The sequence below is a fragment of the Equus przewalskii genome, chromosome 20 (genome assembly GCF_037783145.1).
Source record: "Equus przewalskii isolate Varuska chromosome 20, EquPr2, whole genome shotgun sequence".
Classification (NCBI taxonomy): Eukaryota; Metazoa; Chordata; class Mammalia; order Perissodactyla; family Equidae; genus Equus; species Equus przewalskii.
The window spans coordinates 21,513,125-21,526,727 of NC_091850.1; the positions used below are offsets into that span (position 1 = coordinate 21,513,125).

General features: G+C 36.3%; 1 protein-coding gene across 1 annotated transcript in view; it reads left to right on the forward strand.

Annotated features, from left to right (window-relative positions):
• Positions 1 to 13,603, forward strand: part of HCN1 (hyperpolarization activated cyclic nucleotide gated potassium channel 1) — a 368,763-nt gene that overhangs the window by 263,072 nt on the left and 92,088 nt on the right. The gene's annotated exons all lie outside the window — the stretch shown is intronic.

A 13,603-nucleotide genomic window follows, 5' to 3' on the forward strand; every position in this document is an offset into this window, starting at 1 on the left:
CGACAGAATATATAGCATGCACCTTGCCAAAGAGCATTTCTGAAAGCAATGGTTAAAATTGTTCTAGAATACTTCTCCTGGTAAGTGATAACAACTTAGACTCATAATTATTTACCAAACAGCAAAAGATCGTTTCTGTTGTTGCTTTATATACAGAAGTTTTCAATGCTATAATCATACAATAGGAGAAAGGGAACTTGCATACTTTATTTCCCTTGAATATAATTACACTGCCACTAACTATTATAGTGAACAAGTTGGTATTTGATTACTGAAGTAATGAAAGGTGAACTACCAAAGTTGTTTCGATGTTCATTTTAAAATAAAGCCTCCAATTAAACTGGAAAGAACAAAGAGCATAGTAAGGAAAAAGAGATTTTATACGTTGACTGACTGAAAATTTCGTATTCAAAGAAATTTAACAAAATTTACGAGGATTTAAGAGAAGACTGCAACATGGTGTATTTTCTGTTACACTGTTTCTTTTTCATTTCCAGATGATATTGCTTTTAATAAAAATACTCAGGGGCCAGCCTGGTGGCATAGTGGTTAAGTTCACGCACTCCACTTTGCCACCCCAGGATTCCTGGGTTTGCATCCTGGGTGCAGACCTACACACTACTCATTAAACCATGCTGTGGAGGCATCCTACGTGCAAAATAGAGGAAGATTGTCACAGACGTTAGCTCAAGAATAATCTTCCTCACCAAAAGAAAAAAAAATACTCTTTTCTGTTTTGTCTGCATCATCGCTACATATTTTCTTAAAAACAAACGAACATTTTCAATTTCCAAATTGCTTTAATTAGCATTGTATTGCATATTAAGTGAATTCATAATTATCTTTTTAGACCTGCTGTATAAGCCAAGTTTAACTTGGTAAACGAATTCATTTAACTACATAATCATAGACATTTATATGCAAAGGTGTTAGGATGTTTGCCATAATTCAAGTCACCAAGTTCATCTTACAACTGCTTAATAGAGGGCCAGGATCCTGGGGTAACCCTTTGTTACTGTCTGACATTTGGAACAACTTATTCAGAAACAGCTGATTAAAAAAGTCTAATTTTATTTTTTGGCTCCAAACCAAGAATTGTCAAGAAGTTTAGTTCTAGAATATTGTACTCATTTTCTAGTCAGTATAATTCAGAACAGGTCTTAAATTTTCCACAACATTTTCATCACCCTCAAGTTGAACCCTTTACCCATTAAGTAGTCACTCCCAATTTCATCTTCCCCCAGCCCCAAGGGAACTGCCAGTCTGCTTTCTGTCTATGGATTTCCCGATTCTAGATGTTTCATATAACTGCAACCAAGCAATATGTGACCTTTTTAATGTTTTCGAGGCTCATCCAAGTCGTATCATGTATCAGTGCTTCATTCCTTTTTATGGCTGATTAATAACCCATTGTGTTGATGTAACACGTTTTGTTTTTCCATTCATAAGTTGATGGACATTGAGTTGTTTCCTCCTTTGGCTATTGTGAATAGTGCTGCAATTTACATTTGTGTACATGTATTGTTTTGAGTACCTCTTTTCATTTCTTTTGAACAAATTCCTAGGAGTGGAGTTACTGGTTCATATAGTAATTGTATGTTTAACTTTTTGAGGAAATGCTTAATTATTTTTGTAGTTAACATTTGTCTTTAGGTATATTGGAACCATCTGCAACAGATGCCTACAAAATTAATATTGATATTATTTTCACTGCCATTTACTCAGTAATAACATATTTTTAATGTAAAAGAGGGAGCTCTAACTAATAGCTTTTATAGTAGCCATTCAGAATGCACTGGTATTCAACCGATCTAATCTGGCTCCAGAATTCACTCATAGAATAACACTCTACTGTCTCCCCATCACTCATGGTACTGTTAGGCTCAAATGAATGTATTGGTCAAATCTAGTCTGCGGAAAGTCATACTCTAGCCCACTGTTTTAGTTTGGAATCTCAGAGTCATGTACTTCTTCCTTCCTAGGGAACATTGTTTCAGTCTGAGTCTCCCAACCTTAAGCAATTCTATCATCCCAAGCAGTAGCGTAAGGTCCTCTGATCTTGAAATTCTTATCTACAAAATATACCAATTCTAATAATCTGATGGGGCTATGATGTCATCATCATCATTGTCATTGTTACTGTTTTCTCTTTTGACTAAAAAAGAGTGTGACGATCTTTATCCTTGTAACATTGCAGATTAAACTTTGACTTGAATCACAATGGATGCTGCTGACTTCGTGGGCTATCATGTTTTGTATTCTATTACATTTCAGACAGCTACATTTCCCCCTTCTCTCAGATATAGAGACTTTAAGGTGTGAGACAGGAGGTATTTAAAATGTGCCTCCCCCAATGCTCTGCTCTGGATCATCAGCAAGCTACATAGTTGCTGTAATTGGTCTATTGAAGTTCAACTTAGGAAATAATCAAAGACAATTGTATTTTTTGTCTCCAATGGTCACTTTAACTTTATTTAGTAAAGGTCATCTTTTCTGAGCAAGTTGCATCTTTTCCCACCCGCACCGAGGGCTTTTCGGAACTGGAAGCTAGAAGTGAGAAAGGTAGGCTTACTCCGTAGGCTCTTCTCTCTCCTGTCAGAAGTGTATTAGGAGCTGCTGTTTGTCCTCAAGGTAAGAGACAGCAGGAGGGAGGAAAGGGAAGGGAAGAGGCAGCTTAATGTGCCCGCTGGATGTGTCAAGCTAGTGTCCTTTGGTTGGTCTGGCAGATGCTTAAAGCTGACCCTTCCTGTGTGAGAGTCTTTGGGCTCTTGCCATGAGCCCCTTTGAGTCTCTCTCCTGCAATTTCCTAGATGAGGCCCTGAGCCTCTTTCTGCTGAGTGTTCCTTGCTCTGCCAGGTGACACTCTTGGACTGGACCCAAGATGTAAAGCTAGCCCCCTCTATGGCTCAGATCTGGTATACAGAGAAGCACTCCTGAATCCTTCTCTTAGCCTATCTCTTAGCACTTCCTTGCATTTTCCACCAAAGCAGTGAGGAGCCTTTCTCTAGCCTTCTCTGATTCCTTGGCAGGATTCAGACCCCAGTGTCAACAGACTATTTACATATTCTCAGATGTGATTCGGACCCAAGACACTTGTCTCCCAACTATGTGAACTTATTTCAAAGATCCCCAAGTGGTTTTCTTGAAGCTCTCCCTACCGGTCAATGTTAAGGTAGCCCTCCCACACCCCTATCCCAAAGGGGGTTGAGAAAGGGACTCATAGTGGAGCAATCACACTCTCCAAAGAAAGCTGCTCATTAATCCCACCAGGAGAATTCTCGCTCTACCCTCTGACCTCTGTGGAGCTTTGATGAGATTGAGACCTCTGGGAGTTTTGACCCTTGGATCACCCTTTACAGTTGTAAACCTGTGTATGAGAGAGTTTCTTACACAACCAATATTCTGATATCTCTCAGATTAGCAGCTCAGTTAACCTGAGGAAAAAACAGTAAATCCCAATCCAGCAGCCTTTTCGACCTCTCTTCATCTCAATACTCTTCTCAAAACCTCTTCCACAGATGTCATTGTCATATATATGATTTATATATATAATTGTTCCCTGGTCAAATAAGTTTGGGGATGTTTATTGAAAACATGTATTGATTTTTTTCTTTTTGTTTTGATATAAATGTGTGTGCCCTGAACATTTAGTGTGTTGTGCGTGCCCGCCGTGCCAAACCCCAATATATTTCAAGTGACTAATGTTCACTTTGGAAAATACCTGTCTAGACACACTCTCCACAGTGACGATTCCTTTCTTTTTTAAGTGACCTTGGTAGTTACTTTCTTTTCTAGATATATGTGCAACTCATCTAGCCTTCATGAAATGACACTACTTTTGATCATCTTTATACTACTGCATCTTAGTTCTTACCATGGACTCCCCTGGGAAGCCCACCATTATTTCTAGACTTGTCACTCTCTTTCCTGTCAAATAATTGTAGCAGCTTTTAGGTGTGCAATTTTCTCTCCATAATAAGAAAGAATTTTAACACAATACACATTATGAATTTAGAGTAAGAGATTTTCAATTCACCTTGGTATACTTGATGTACATGAAAGATTTTTAATGTGAAATTTGAATATGACCAAAGAATCACTTTAATTACGTGAGGAAATTGTCAAATTGAAATACCTTTATATACTGAATAGCTTCCTGAATGCATGGAGCAGACCGTATAAATCCAAGGCAGGTGCAGGAATGAGTTTTTTAAATAGCCTGTGCTTTCTAGTGGTGGAGCAGAAGACAATGAGCCAATGCTACTTCAGGCTTAAAATATTGACTATGTTGTATAAAATTTTAAAAATTGCTGATTCTTGGTTTAGTAATGGCAAGAAAATAAAATGCTAAATTTATTCAAAAGGACAAAATGATAAAATTTTGTCCATCTCTGCAAAAGTGTACGTGATGGCCATTAAAGGCCCTTTGGAATAAGAAAGTACGGTTTAATGTAAGTAGTCTCTTAACCATACAAGTGAGTTATATGTAATCCTATATGAAACCATGTTGAGTTATCCAATTTTGTGTAATCGTACCAAAAATATAAGATCTTGAACCTCATCAGTTCAGGCAAATGGTTTTTCTTGGCTTAATTAATAATCCATAGATCCTTATTCTTTCTTTGTAAATGAAGGACTGTAATCAGGACTAACACACGCATTTCTTATTCTGTAGAAATCTTTTTTCTTTTTTAATCAGTCTAATCTTCCGAATTTGTACAGTCATGCACAGCGTAATGACCTTTCAGTCAACAACAGACCACATATAAGACTGTGGTCCCATAAGATTAGTACCATAAAGCCCAGGTGTGTCATAGGCTGTCCCATCTAGGTTTGTGGCAGTACACCCTATGATGTTCACACAATGACAAAATCCCCTAACAACACATTTCTCAGAATGTGTTTCTGTCATTAAGTGACACATGACAACATACGTGAATGATATGACCAGAGACAAAAGGCTAGGCACCAAGACCTGCTCTTGTTTTCAAGCTACTCAAATTCTATTTACAATAAAATGCAGATTTCTGATCATTTAGAATAAAATGATTATACTTAATATACTTATTTTCTTGGTAATATGCCCTTCGAGAAGAATTTTGCTGGAAGAGAAGTGGTGCCAAATCAATTTTTAAACTCTTTAGATGTCTTAACCAAATCTCTTTTCCAGCCAGATGATTACTGTTCTCTCAACAAACTAAATGATTCTGACCTGCCACACCCTTCATCCTGCCCCTGTACAAACTTCTACCACTTTCACTCGACATAGGTCTGCCCTTCGCTTTGGAAGGTTATGCCGTCTTCCTTGATCATCCCAACCTATAGAGATCTGTTTATCGTGTATATTCTGTCTGTCCATGGGAAGCGTAAGCACCATGAAGGGAAGACCTGTGTCTCTGCTGTTGTGTATTTCAGCCCCATACATAGAATCCTCAGTACTGTGATGCTGATGATACAACAGTACTCCGATGGGACAGTGAGGATTAAGAATGTTTACAGTGGTCCAGCCTGTATTCTAACAGAAAAAGGAATAAGAGTTCATAATTTAAACTTTTCTGAATGCTGTCATTTGAGTATACATGAAAGCATCCTTTAAAAAACCTTTATCGTGTTATTTGTATGTGAACATATTGCCTCATGTGTTACAGCAAGTGCTTGCTTAGGTATGTATGTTTGTATGTATTTAGCTTAAACACAAGTCAATTTTTAGAAACTAAATTTTCAATCTGTTTTCCCCTCTGGAGTTCTAAGATTGATTTCCCTGTAAGTAAAAAGTATATTATCAAAGTGTCTTTCATCAGTGTTGAAGCAATTTCTTAGTTGCTGGGTTGTCAGGAGTGTGTTCTGCTTTAGGATATGATGGAACTCATTGTCTCAAAAAGATAGATGGGAGAGTTTGTGGCTGCTGTCATGTAATTCTGAATCCTCAATTAAAAAAAAAGGGACTCTATGACCAGAGTAATGGCAGCACAAAGAGGAAAAATTTGGAATAATGGCTACGATGGTTTATAAATAATACTATTATTCAGTTAAAAAGAAAAAGAAAATTACATCCTGTTTTGCAACCTGTCTTCATTAGATCAAGACATTTATTCAGCTGAGCTGCTAATTTGGTTTACTCATTTTCTAGTATTTGTCTTCAGAGGAGCAAAGGGGCTTTGAAGTTACAATGATCTTGACCTTGGAAAATCATGTCGACCCAGTGCTTAAATGAAAAATGGCTTGATAACATCCTTCTCATTGAGAACATGCTTTGGGGGAAGACATCACTGTAAAATCTATGTGCATTCAACAAAATGTTTCACTTGCTTTTCTTCATTGTTTGTAAAGGCTTTCTTCCTTTCTTTGAAAGTGAGAATGCCATAAGCACGACTCCCACATGTTCCTTAATTAGTTGGAAAGATTTCCAATTTGGCTATTCTGTATCCTTTGCTTCCCAGAGCTGAATTTCACGTATGCTGGTGTGGTAAAGTGGTAGTACTGCCAAATGAAAGATTTTCTCAGAGGACAACAGCAGTGCCATAGTCCTGGGGTTAGCTTGATGTGGCCACTTCAGCTGAACAAATCAGGCTCCTGGCAGAACGTTAATACTTCACATTCTCAGCTGTGAAGAATATTTTTTACATTAACTAAGTACTATTATAAAGAGACATGCAAGTAAAAGGAGCGAGTTTGGGGCTGTTAATTTAACTAAGGAGAAAAATAGAATTTTGCCAACTGTAAATCTTTTCTGCCGCTGATTTTCTACTTTTGTATTTTAATATATCCCACTGGCAGAGAGATGGTATTCCCTCTCACTCAGTGATACCCTCTGTACAAACACTCGATGTTATATGCTGAGATTCCCCATGTCTTTGCTGTAGGTATTCATGGTTTCAGGCTGTGCAAGATGCTAAGGATTTGTCCTCACCAGTCATTCCTTTAGTTCTTCTCAGTTTACATTTATCATTTACAGCACATATGACAGCTTCTTGTAATGGCTCTAAAGTACAGTTGCATATTCTACTATTTTCTTTTACTGATGGACCTACAAATTTAATTTTTTAGAAGTGTTTGAATTTTCATTTGAATGTACTCCCTGAAGTTCTCTTTGAAGTGTTTTGCTGTATTGTGTTTGTGTCCCTTATATGTCATAAGACATTACTACACTCTTAAGCATTTGCACGGGGCAGAAGCTGGTCACCAGGGACCCTCTAATCTGACAAGAACCCACAGTCGACAAGAATCACTGCATGCAACTGGCATTTGCTAGTCAGATCCCTGGGATCCATTTGAAATGGACCTTGAAGAATGCAAGGGAAATCAGCAGGCATAGATTGTCACCATAGGAAAAATGTCCCAGAAAACAGCCCTAATTTTGAGAAGACTTCTGGCAGACAGGAAGAAAATGTGCAAAGGCCCAGACGTGGATATATGTGAGGAAAATTGAATTATCTAGTTTGAATGAAGCGAAAACTACCTTTCTTGGGAAAGTGTGATATCAGACTGGGTTATGGTCCACCTAAGAACAGTTTTGAATGTTGGAGTTATGAGATTGTGCATCAGGAAAAGGATGTCCCCAGCAAAATTTTAGCAGTAGGATGTAGTAATCACAGCTGTCTTTTAGGAAAATAAATCATAGTAGCGCAGGAGATATGATATACTCCTAACCTAGATTGTAAGTTTCCAAGATCAAATAAATCACTTCATAAATGCTGACTGATAGAATCATTAACCAACCATATTAAACAGGAATAGGAACTTCAGCTTCTTAAGTAGATGGGGATACTCTGATTAATAAAATTACTGGGAATGACATTCTTCTATAAGAAAGTAGGATCCAAATAATCTTCAGAGATAAAATGTGAGTTGAATCTCAAAATAATCCATTTTTTCAATGCCTATTTATTGAATGCTTACGATATGTCAGGCCTGGCGCTAGATGCTATGCATACAAAGTGAGCAAATAGACATGGTACCTTCCTTCATCAAGCTTCTTGTCGTGCAGTGAAGGGGCGAGGGTGTGTATGACACCCAGTAACAAGATTCATAGAAAGCAATAAATGATAAAAATTTTAAAGTGCTGTGAAGAGAATGTGAAGGCATAATAGGAGATTTAAAACTTTGAATTGATTCATATGGGGGGACGCGGTAGGGGTTGGGAGAAGAAAAAATGATATTTAAGAAGAGACCTCAAGAATGAGAGGATAGTGAAGTAAACAACATGGGAAAGAAGCACTGAGTGTGGAAAAGCTTGCCATGATTCAAGAACAGACAGAAGGAAATTATGACTAGACTAGAGAGAAAATGACAGGCTCTAGATGAGACTGGAGAAATTGACATGGTTCAGATTGGGTTGGACCTCATAGGCCTAGTTAGCCATGTTGTATTTTAACCTAAATACTATGAGAGTCTAGTAAGAATTTCAAGCAGAAGAGTGGTATGATTAGCTTTGCATTATTTTAAAGAGTGTTCAGTTAACAATGTGTATAATCGGTTAAAGGAAAGCAAAAAATGGCCTAGTTTTCTTTGGTATTAGGCAAATAACTAGTGCTAATTTGCAAAAACCAAGGTAGGATTTCAATTTTAGTAGGTGGAAATATTGAACAGGCCATTCCAGACTGAATAAATACTACTTAGGGCAAATGCTGAGCTGCTGTAAGAAAGGGATCCAACAATTCAGTGACCTAAAGAACTTTATGATTCCATGGATAAACTTTGTGAGATAAGACGCCAGGTCAGTGGTATGGCACAGCTATGGTCATTTTCAGAAAGATTCTTCCAAGTTATTCTTCCACTATCCTCTAGGATCATGTTTCCCAAATTTTAATATGCATCATAATCACCAGGAGAGCTTGTTAAAACAGATCCATGGGCTCGACTCCCAGAGTTTGTTATTTGTTAGGCCTAGGGTGAGGCCTGAGAATTTTCATTTCCAACAAGATCTCAGGTGCTGCTTCTACTCCTGCTGCTGGTCCAGAGACCACCCTTTGAGAACCACTGCCCTAGAGTACTGTTCTTGCTGGTGTGTTTGAAGCTGTGCCATGGACATGTCTGTCTTCTAGTTCATGAGAGGAGGAAGGGAACATGGAGAGACACACACATCACTTCTACTCACATGTCATTGATGAGAACATGGTCATGTTGCTACTCAAGAAGGCTGAGGAATTTAGGCTAGCTGGGCAGCTCTATGACCAGCTAACAACTCCATATATTTGGAAGAGGCAGAGAGCAGATTTAGTTGGGAAACTAGTGGCCTCTGCCATAGATACTAGAATGGAGGCAAGAAAATGCTTGGAATTTTCTAGGACACTGGTACACTTTGGATGGTCATGGACAACTTGAAAAACAGTAGTAGAGCTAAGACCTAGAGCCATTTGTATTTGGTTTGGTAAACAATGGAGAGCCATTGAGACTTTGAGTTACATGGTCAGGCTCTGTAAGATGATAGATGATAGAGAATGAGGAGATACACAGAACAAGAGGTGATGAAGAATAAAATGGAGGGAAGAACTTATGTCTTCCATTAAGCCATCTGTTAGTAAACTTGCAATGCATTATCTGCATTGCTTCTTATGCACTGTATCTTATCTACCAGAGTAATGAAGTGTATTTAAATAAAACAGTAGCAGAATGCATACTCTTTATTAACAAAGATATCATTATAAAAAATCCATTATATAAAAAATTTATGTACCAATAATTTCATTTCCCTTGCCTTTTCAACTATGATTTGATCATTCATTCTGAATGACTAACATGGATTTTCTCTGTCATTTTCAAGAAAAAAAATTTGTATAAAACAAAATTGCACTAGGTGTATCATAAATAGTATTATAATTCACTCTCTGAAGTTAGAATTTTTTTCTTTCTGGAGAATACATGAAATGAGATTAGACTTATAAATTTTGAACTGAGTATATTGATAGAATGAACTTGAAATACAAATTAAGAACTTTTGATATATAAATGAAGCAAGTATAAACCACTTTGATGCAAAAATGTTTTCAACTTTTTTCCTAACAAAACCAATATTTTACTTAAAGGGTACAAACGTATATTCAGATAATATAAGATAGATGATTATATTTCACATTCACAACGTAAGCTTTGCCAAGTGAAATTATCTTAGATTAGTATATTCATTTTAAAAGATTTCTTGCTGTCCTCCTACTTCAACAAGTTATTATCAAAATTAATGAACTAAAGTGGCCAGTCTGGTTGCCTAGTGGTTGTTTAGCATGCTCTGCTTTGGTGGCCTGGTTCAGTTCCCAGCTGCAGACCTACACCATTCATCAGTGGCCACATTGTAGCAGCAACCCACATACAAAACAGAGGAAACTTGGCAACAGACTTTAGCTCAGGGCAAATATTCCTCAGGCAAAAAGAGGAAGAGTGACAAGAGATGTGAGCTCAGGACAAATCTTCCTCAGGTTAAAAAAAAATTAATGAACTAAAATTTTGAAAGTTATTTAAGCATTTGGGGAAAAGCCATTATGATAATACTTAGCATTAGCGTATTTAACGAAAAATGATCTTCAACTTCAGTATTACAATTTTATTAAGTAATATTTAGAGAGGATCCAAAAGATCTATTAAATAATACAAATACATTATTTCAAATTCTTCCCCAATGAGAACACAAAATACTGAATTTCATTTTAATGCCATGATTTCTCCTTTCATTTCCCAGTGGTGAGATGATCATGAGGGCACTGAATTATTTTTTCAGTTATTAACAGAAATATCTCCCTTCTTTGGAGCTCAGATTGCTGGTAATAATGACTGCCTGACTTAATCTCCACCCCTTAATTTTGTGGAAAAGTAACACATTAGAAGCAGATGCAGAGCTGCTAAAGGTAGGTGCATGGAGAGGAACAAGAAAGAAGAATCTACAAGCAAGAGCAGGAACAAGAAAATGATAAAAACCACATTCAGCAACTAGAAAGCCAGCCCCAAGGCACCATGCACTGTAGGACCACAGCTCATGTGCATGGATAGCTTTCAGTGGGTTTAGATGAGGCTCTGGTTGGAGGACTCTCATCCCACATCTGGGCTCCACCAAACTTTGATCAATTTATAAAATATATTGTTACTAAGCTGAGAGTTGCTTCTATTTTGATGGCATCTAGTGGGCATATTGTAAAGCTGAGTTGGTTCTACAGATATGAGAATTTGGGGTCAGATGTGCGGTGAGTAAGATATGAGGAGGCTCCGAATCACACATGGCCATGCTCAGAAAAGAATGCACAGTTCATGCTTCCTGCACTAGCAGCGAACTTTCTCAAACAGCCACATGGGGCTCAGGTAGAAGATGACAATTGTGGAATTTTGTTTTCCAGGTTGCCCGAACTTACTTTTTATTTTTAATTGCATTCGCCATTTAATTACTCCATTGTTCATCCAGAAGTTTTAGTACTTATAAAAACATTGAAATTCTAAAAAACACTGAAAGGCACCTTTTAAAAGGTGGTAAATTTTACTTAAAATATCAGGAAAATTTGCAATTGGTTTGAGGAATGATTATTCTGAAATATATTTAAATGTTTTTAAAGAGTAAAGGGATAAAAACCTTAATTGTCTGGAAGTTTTCTTTATTGGAACACTGTTCCCCAATTGGATGACTCATTCTTTCCAGCTTCTTGGCAATAATATTATAGCCTCCTAGTCATGCAAGCTCCAGGAAGTTGTATGTTGGAGAAACCACAAAATTTAAAAACTTAAATTTATAATTCAGTTCTCTCTTCTTTTTGTAAGTGACTCAGATGACTACATTAGAAATTTCAAAAAATTAATAAAATTTTCTTTATGTAATCACAGTGTAAGCCCTTCTATTAGCAATCTGAGAAATCTATCATAAAGAATGCTATAGACCATGTTTTATAAAAATATAAAAACATTCCATTATTCATCTCAGTTTTAGATATTAATAACTGGAAGCTGAATCTACGCAATTCTAAAGAATCATAACACAGAAAATAGTCAGTATTCAGAGAATGAGTGTGCCTGGGGCTCGCTAGTATTAGAACATATCCATAAGAACAAATCTGCATTTTTTTAAGTGGCCAAATTATCATCCAGATAATTAATGCTATATAGACAATATTACCATAAATGTTTTCTTACTTTAAAAACTATGAGGTTAAATTTTTTGGATGGTTTCAGAATTGGAAAGAAGGAAGATTTTTCAGTTTAGGTATCCTTATTATGATTTTACTCTCAATTCATTCACATTATAGAGATAAGAAGCTTGAGATCCGGAGAGATTAAATTATGTTGCACATTCACACATCTAACTAGCTGAGTGGCAAAGAAACAAAACAGGATTCTTATTTTCCAACCCAGTGTGCTTTGGAGAGATGCATAGGTAATCAAAGAGGATAAAATTTCAGAAGTACTTTGCAGATCAGCCCTTGCATTTTTCTTCCAACCTCCAAAAACAGACCATAACATTCAAAGAAGACCCATTTGTGAGCTAAAATTATTATTCTAAGATGGTAGCATTTGTATAGACAATTTTTTTGAAAATGGCATTTTCCTCAGGTCAAACATCTGTGAGCAGGTTAATTACATTCTTCATTTGTTGAGCCTTTGTGTTGTGATGCTTAGAGTGTAAGTGGGCATTGTATCCAAGTGTAAATAACTTTTCACTTAAAAATTATTTTGCCAGTGCAGTTTAGGTGCTTTCAGCTTTTACAGTAAATTTGCACTTCAGAAAACCAATTTTCATGATTTTTATTGACAATAAAATAGTATCCCACAGATGTCATATTGTCCCAAAGTTCTTCTTTGGCTATATTGAGTATAATATCGACATCATTCAGATGTCTATGAAGGCTATTAATATCTTCGTACATTCATCAATCAAATTTATACACAAGCTTTGCATTTATCTGAAAGAAAATGTACTTGGCACTGCAAACAGATCTATGACTGCATAGAGATCTAAAGGGAAACATGAGTACACCATGTGGCTGATAGCATTTATCATTAGAACCGCCCAACAAACTCTTAGAGGAATTATTTTTCTTGTTCACTAATTGGAGAAACTTTGGTATAAATGGATTCTAAAACTTATCTCAGGACACAGAGCTTTTCACTGTTTTAGAATGTAAATAAATGTCATTTCCATGGGTTCTGCTAGCAACTTTGTATATGTTTCTCAGATTTAGTGTAAATTCCATTTTTTTTCTGGAGTAGAAGTATATGAAAATACTACCTTGGTTAGTATTTTATTCCTTCATATTTTAGTATTAAAATCTTTCTGAGAAATATTAAGTATTTTTGACATCTAGAAATAACCCATTATTTTAAATGAGTGAAAGTTAATAGTTTTATTAATTCCTCATGGAATTTAAACCTAGTTGTAGATTTTGAAATTAGGTACTCGTATTTTAAAATTATAATTGTTTATTTTTTCAGGAAAATTAGTACAAAAATTATGATAATTTAAAACAAGATGTGATGGCATTAAACATACAAAAGGTATCGTCTCATAGTAATCTATAACAAATTATCAGATTATTTGAGCAATAATGTTGGCCCTGATGTTCCCATAATGATAGGAGGGACGTCCTAGGATGTATTGTTTTGTGTAGAAGCTTATCTGAAATTCTTATATCAT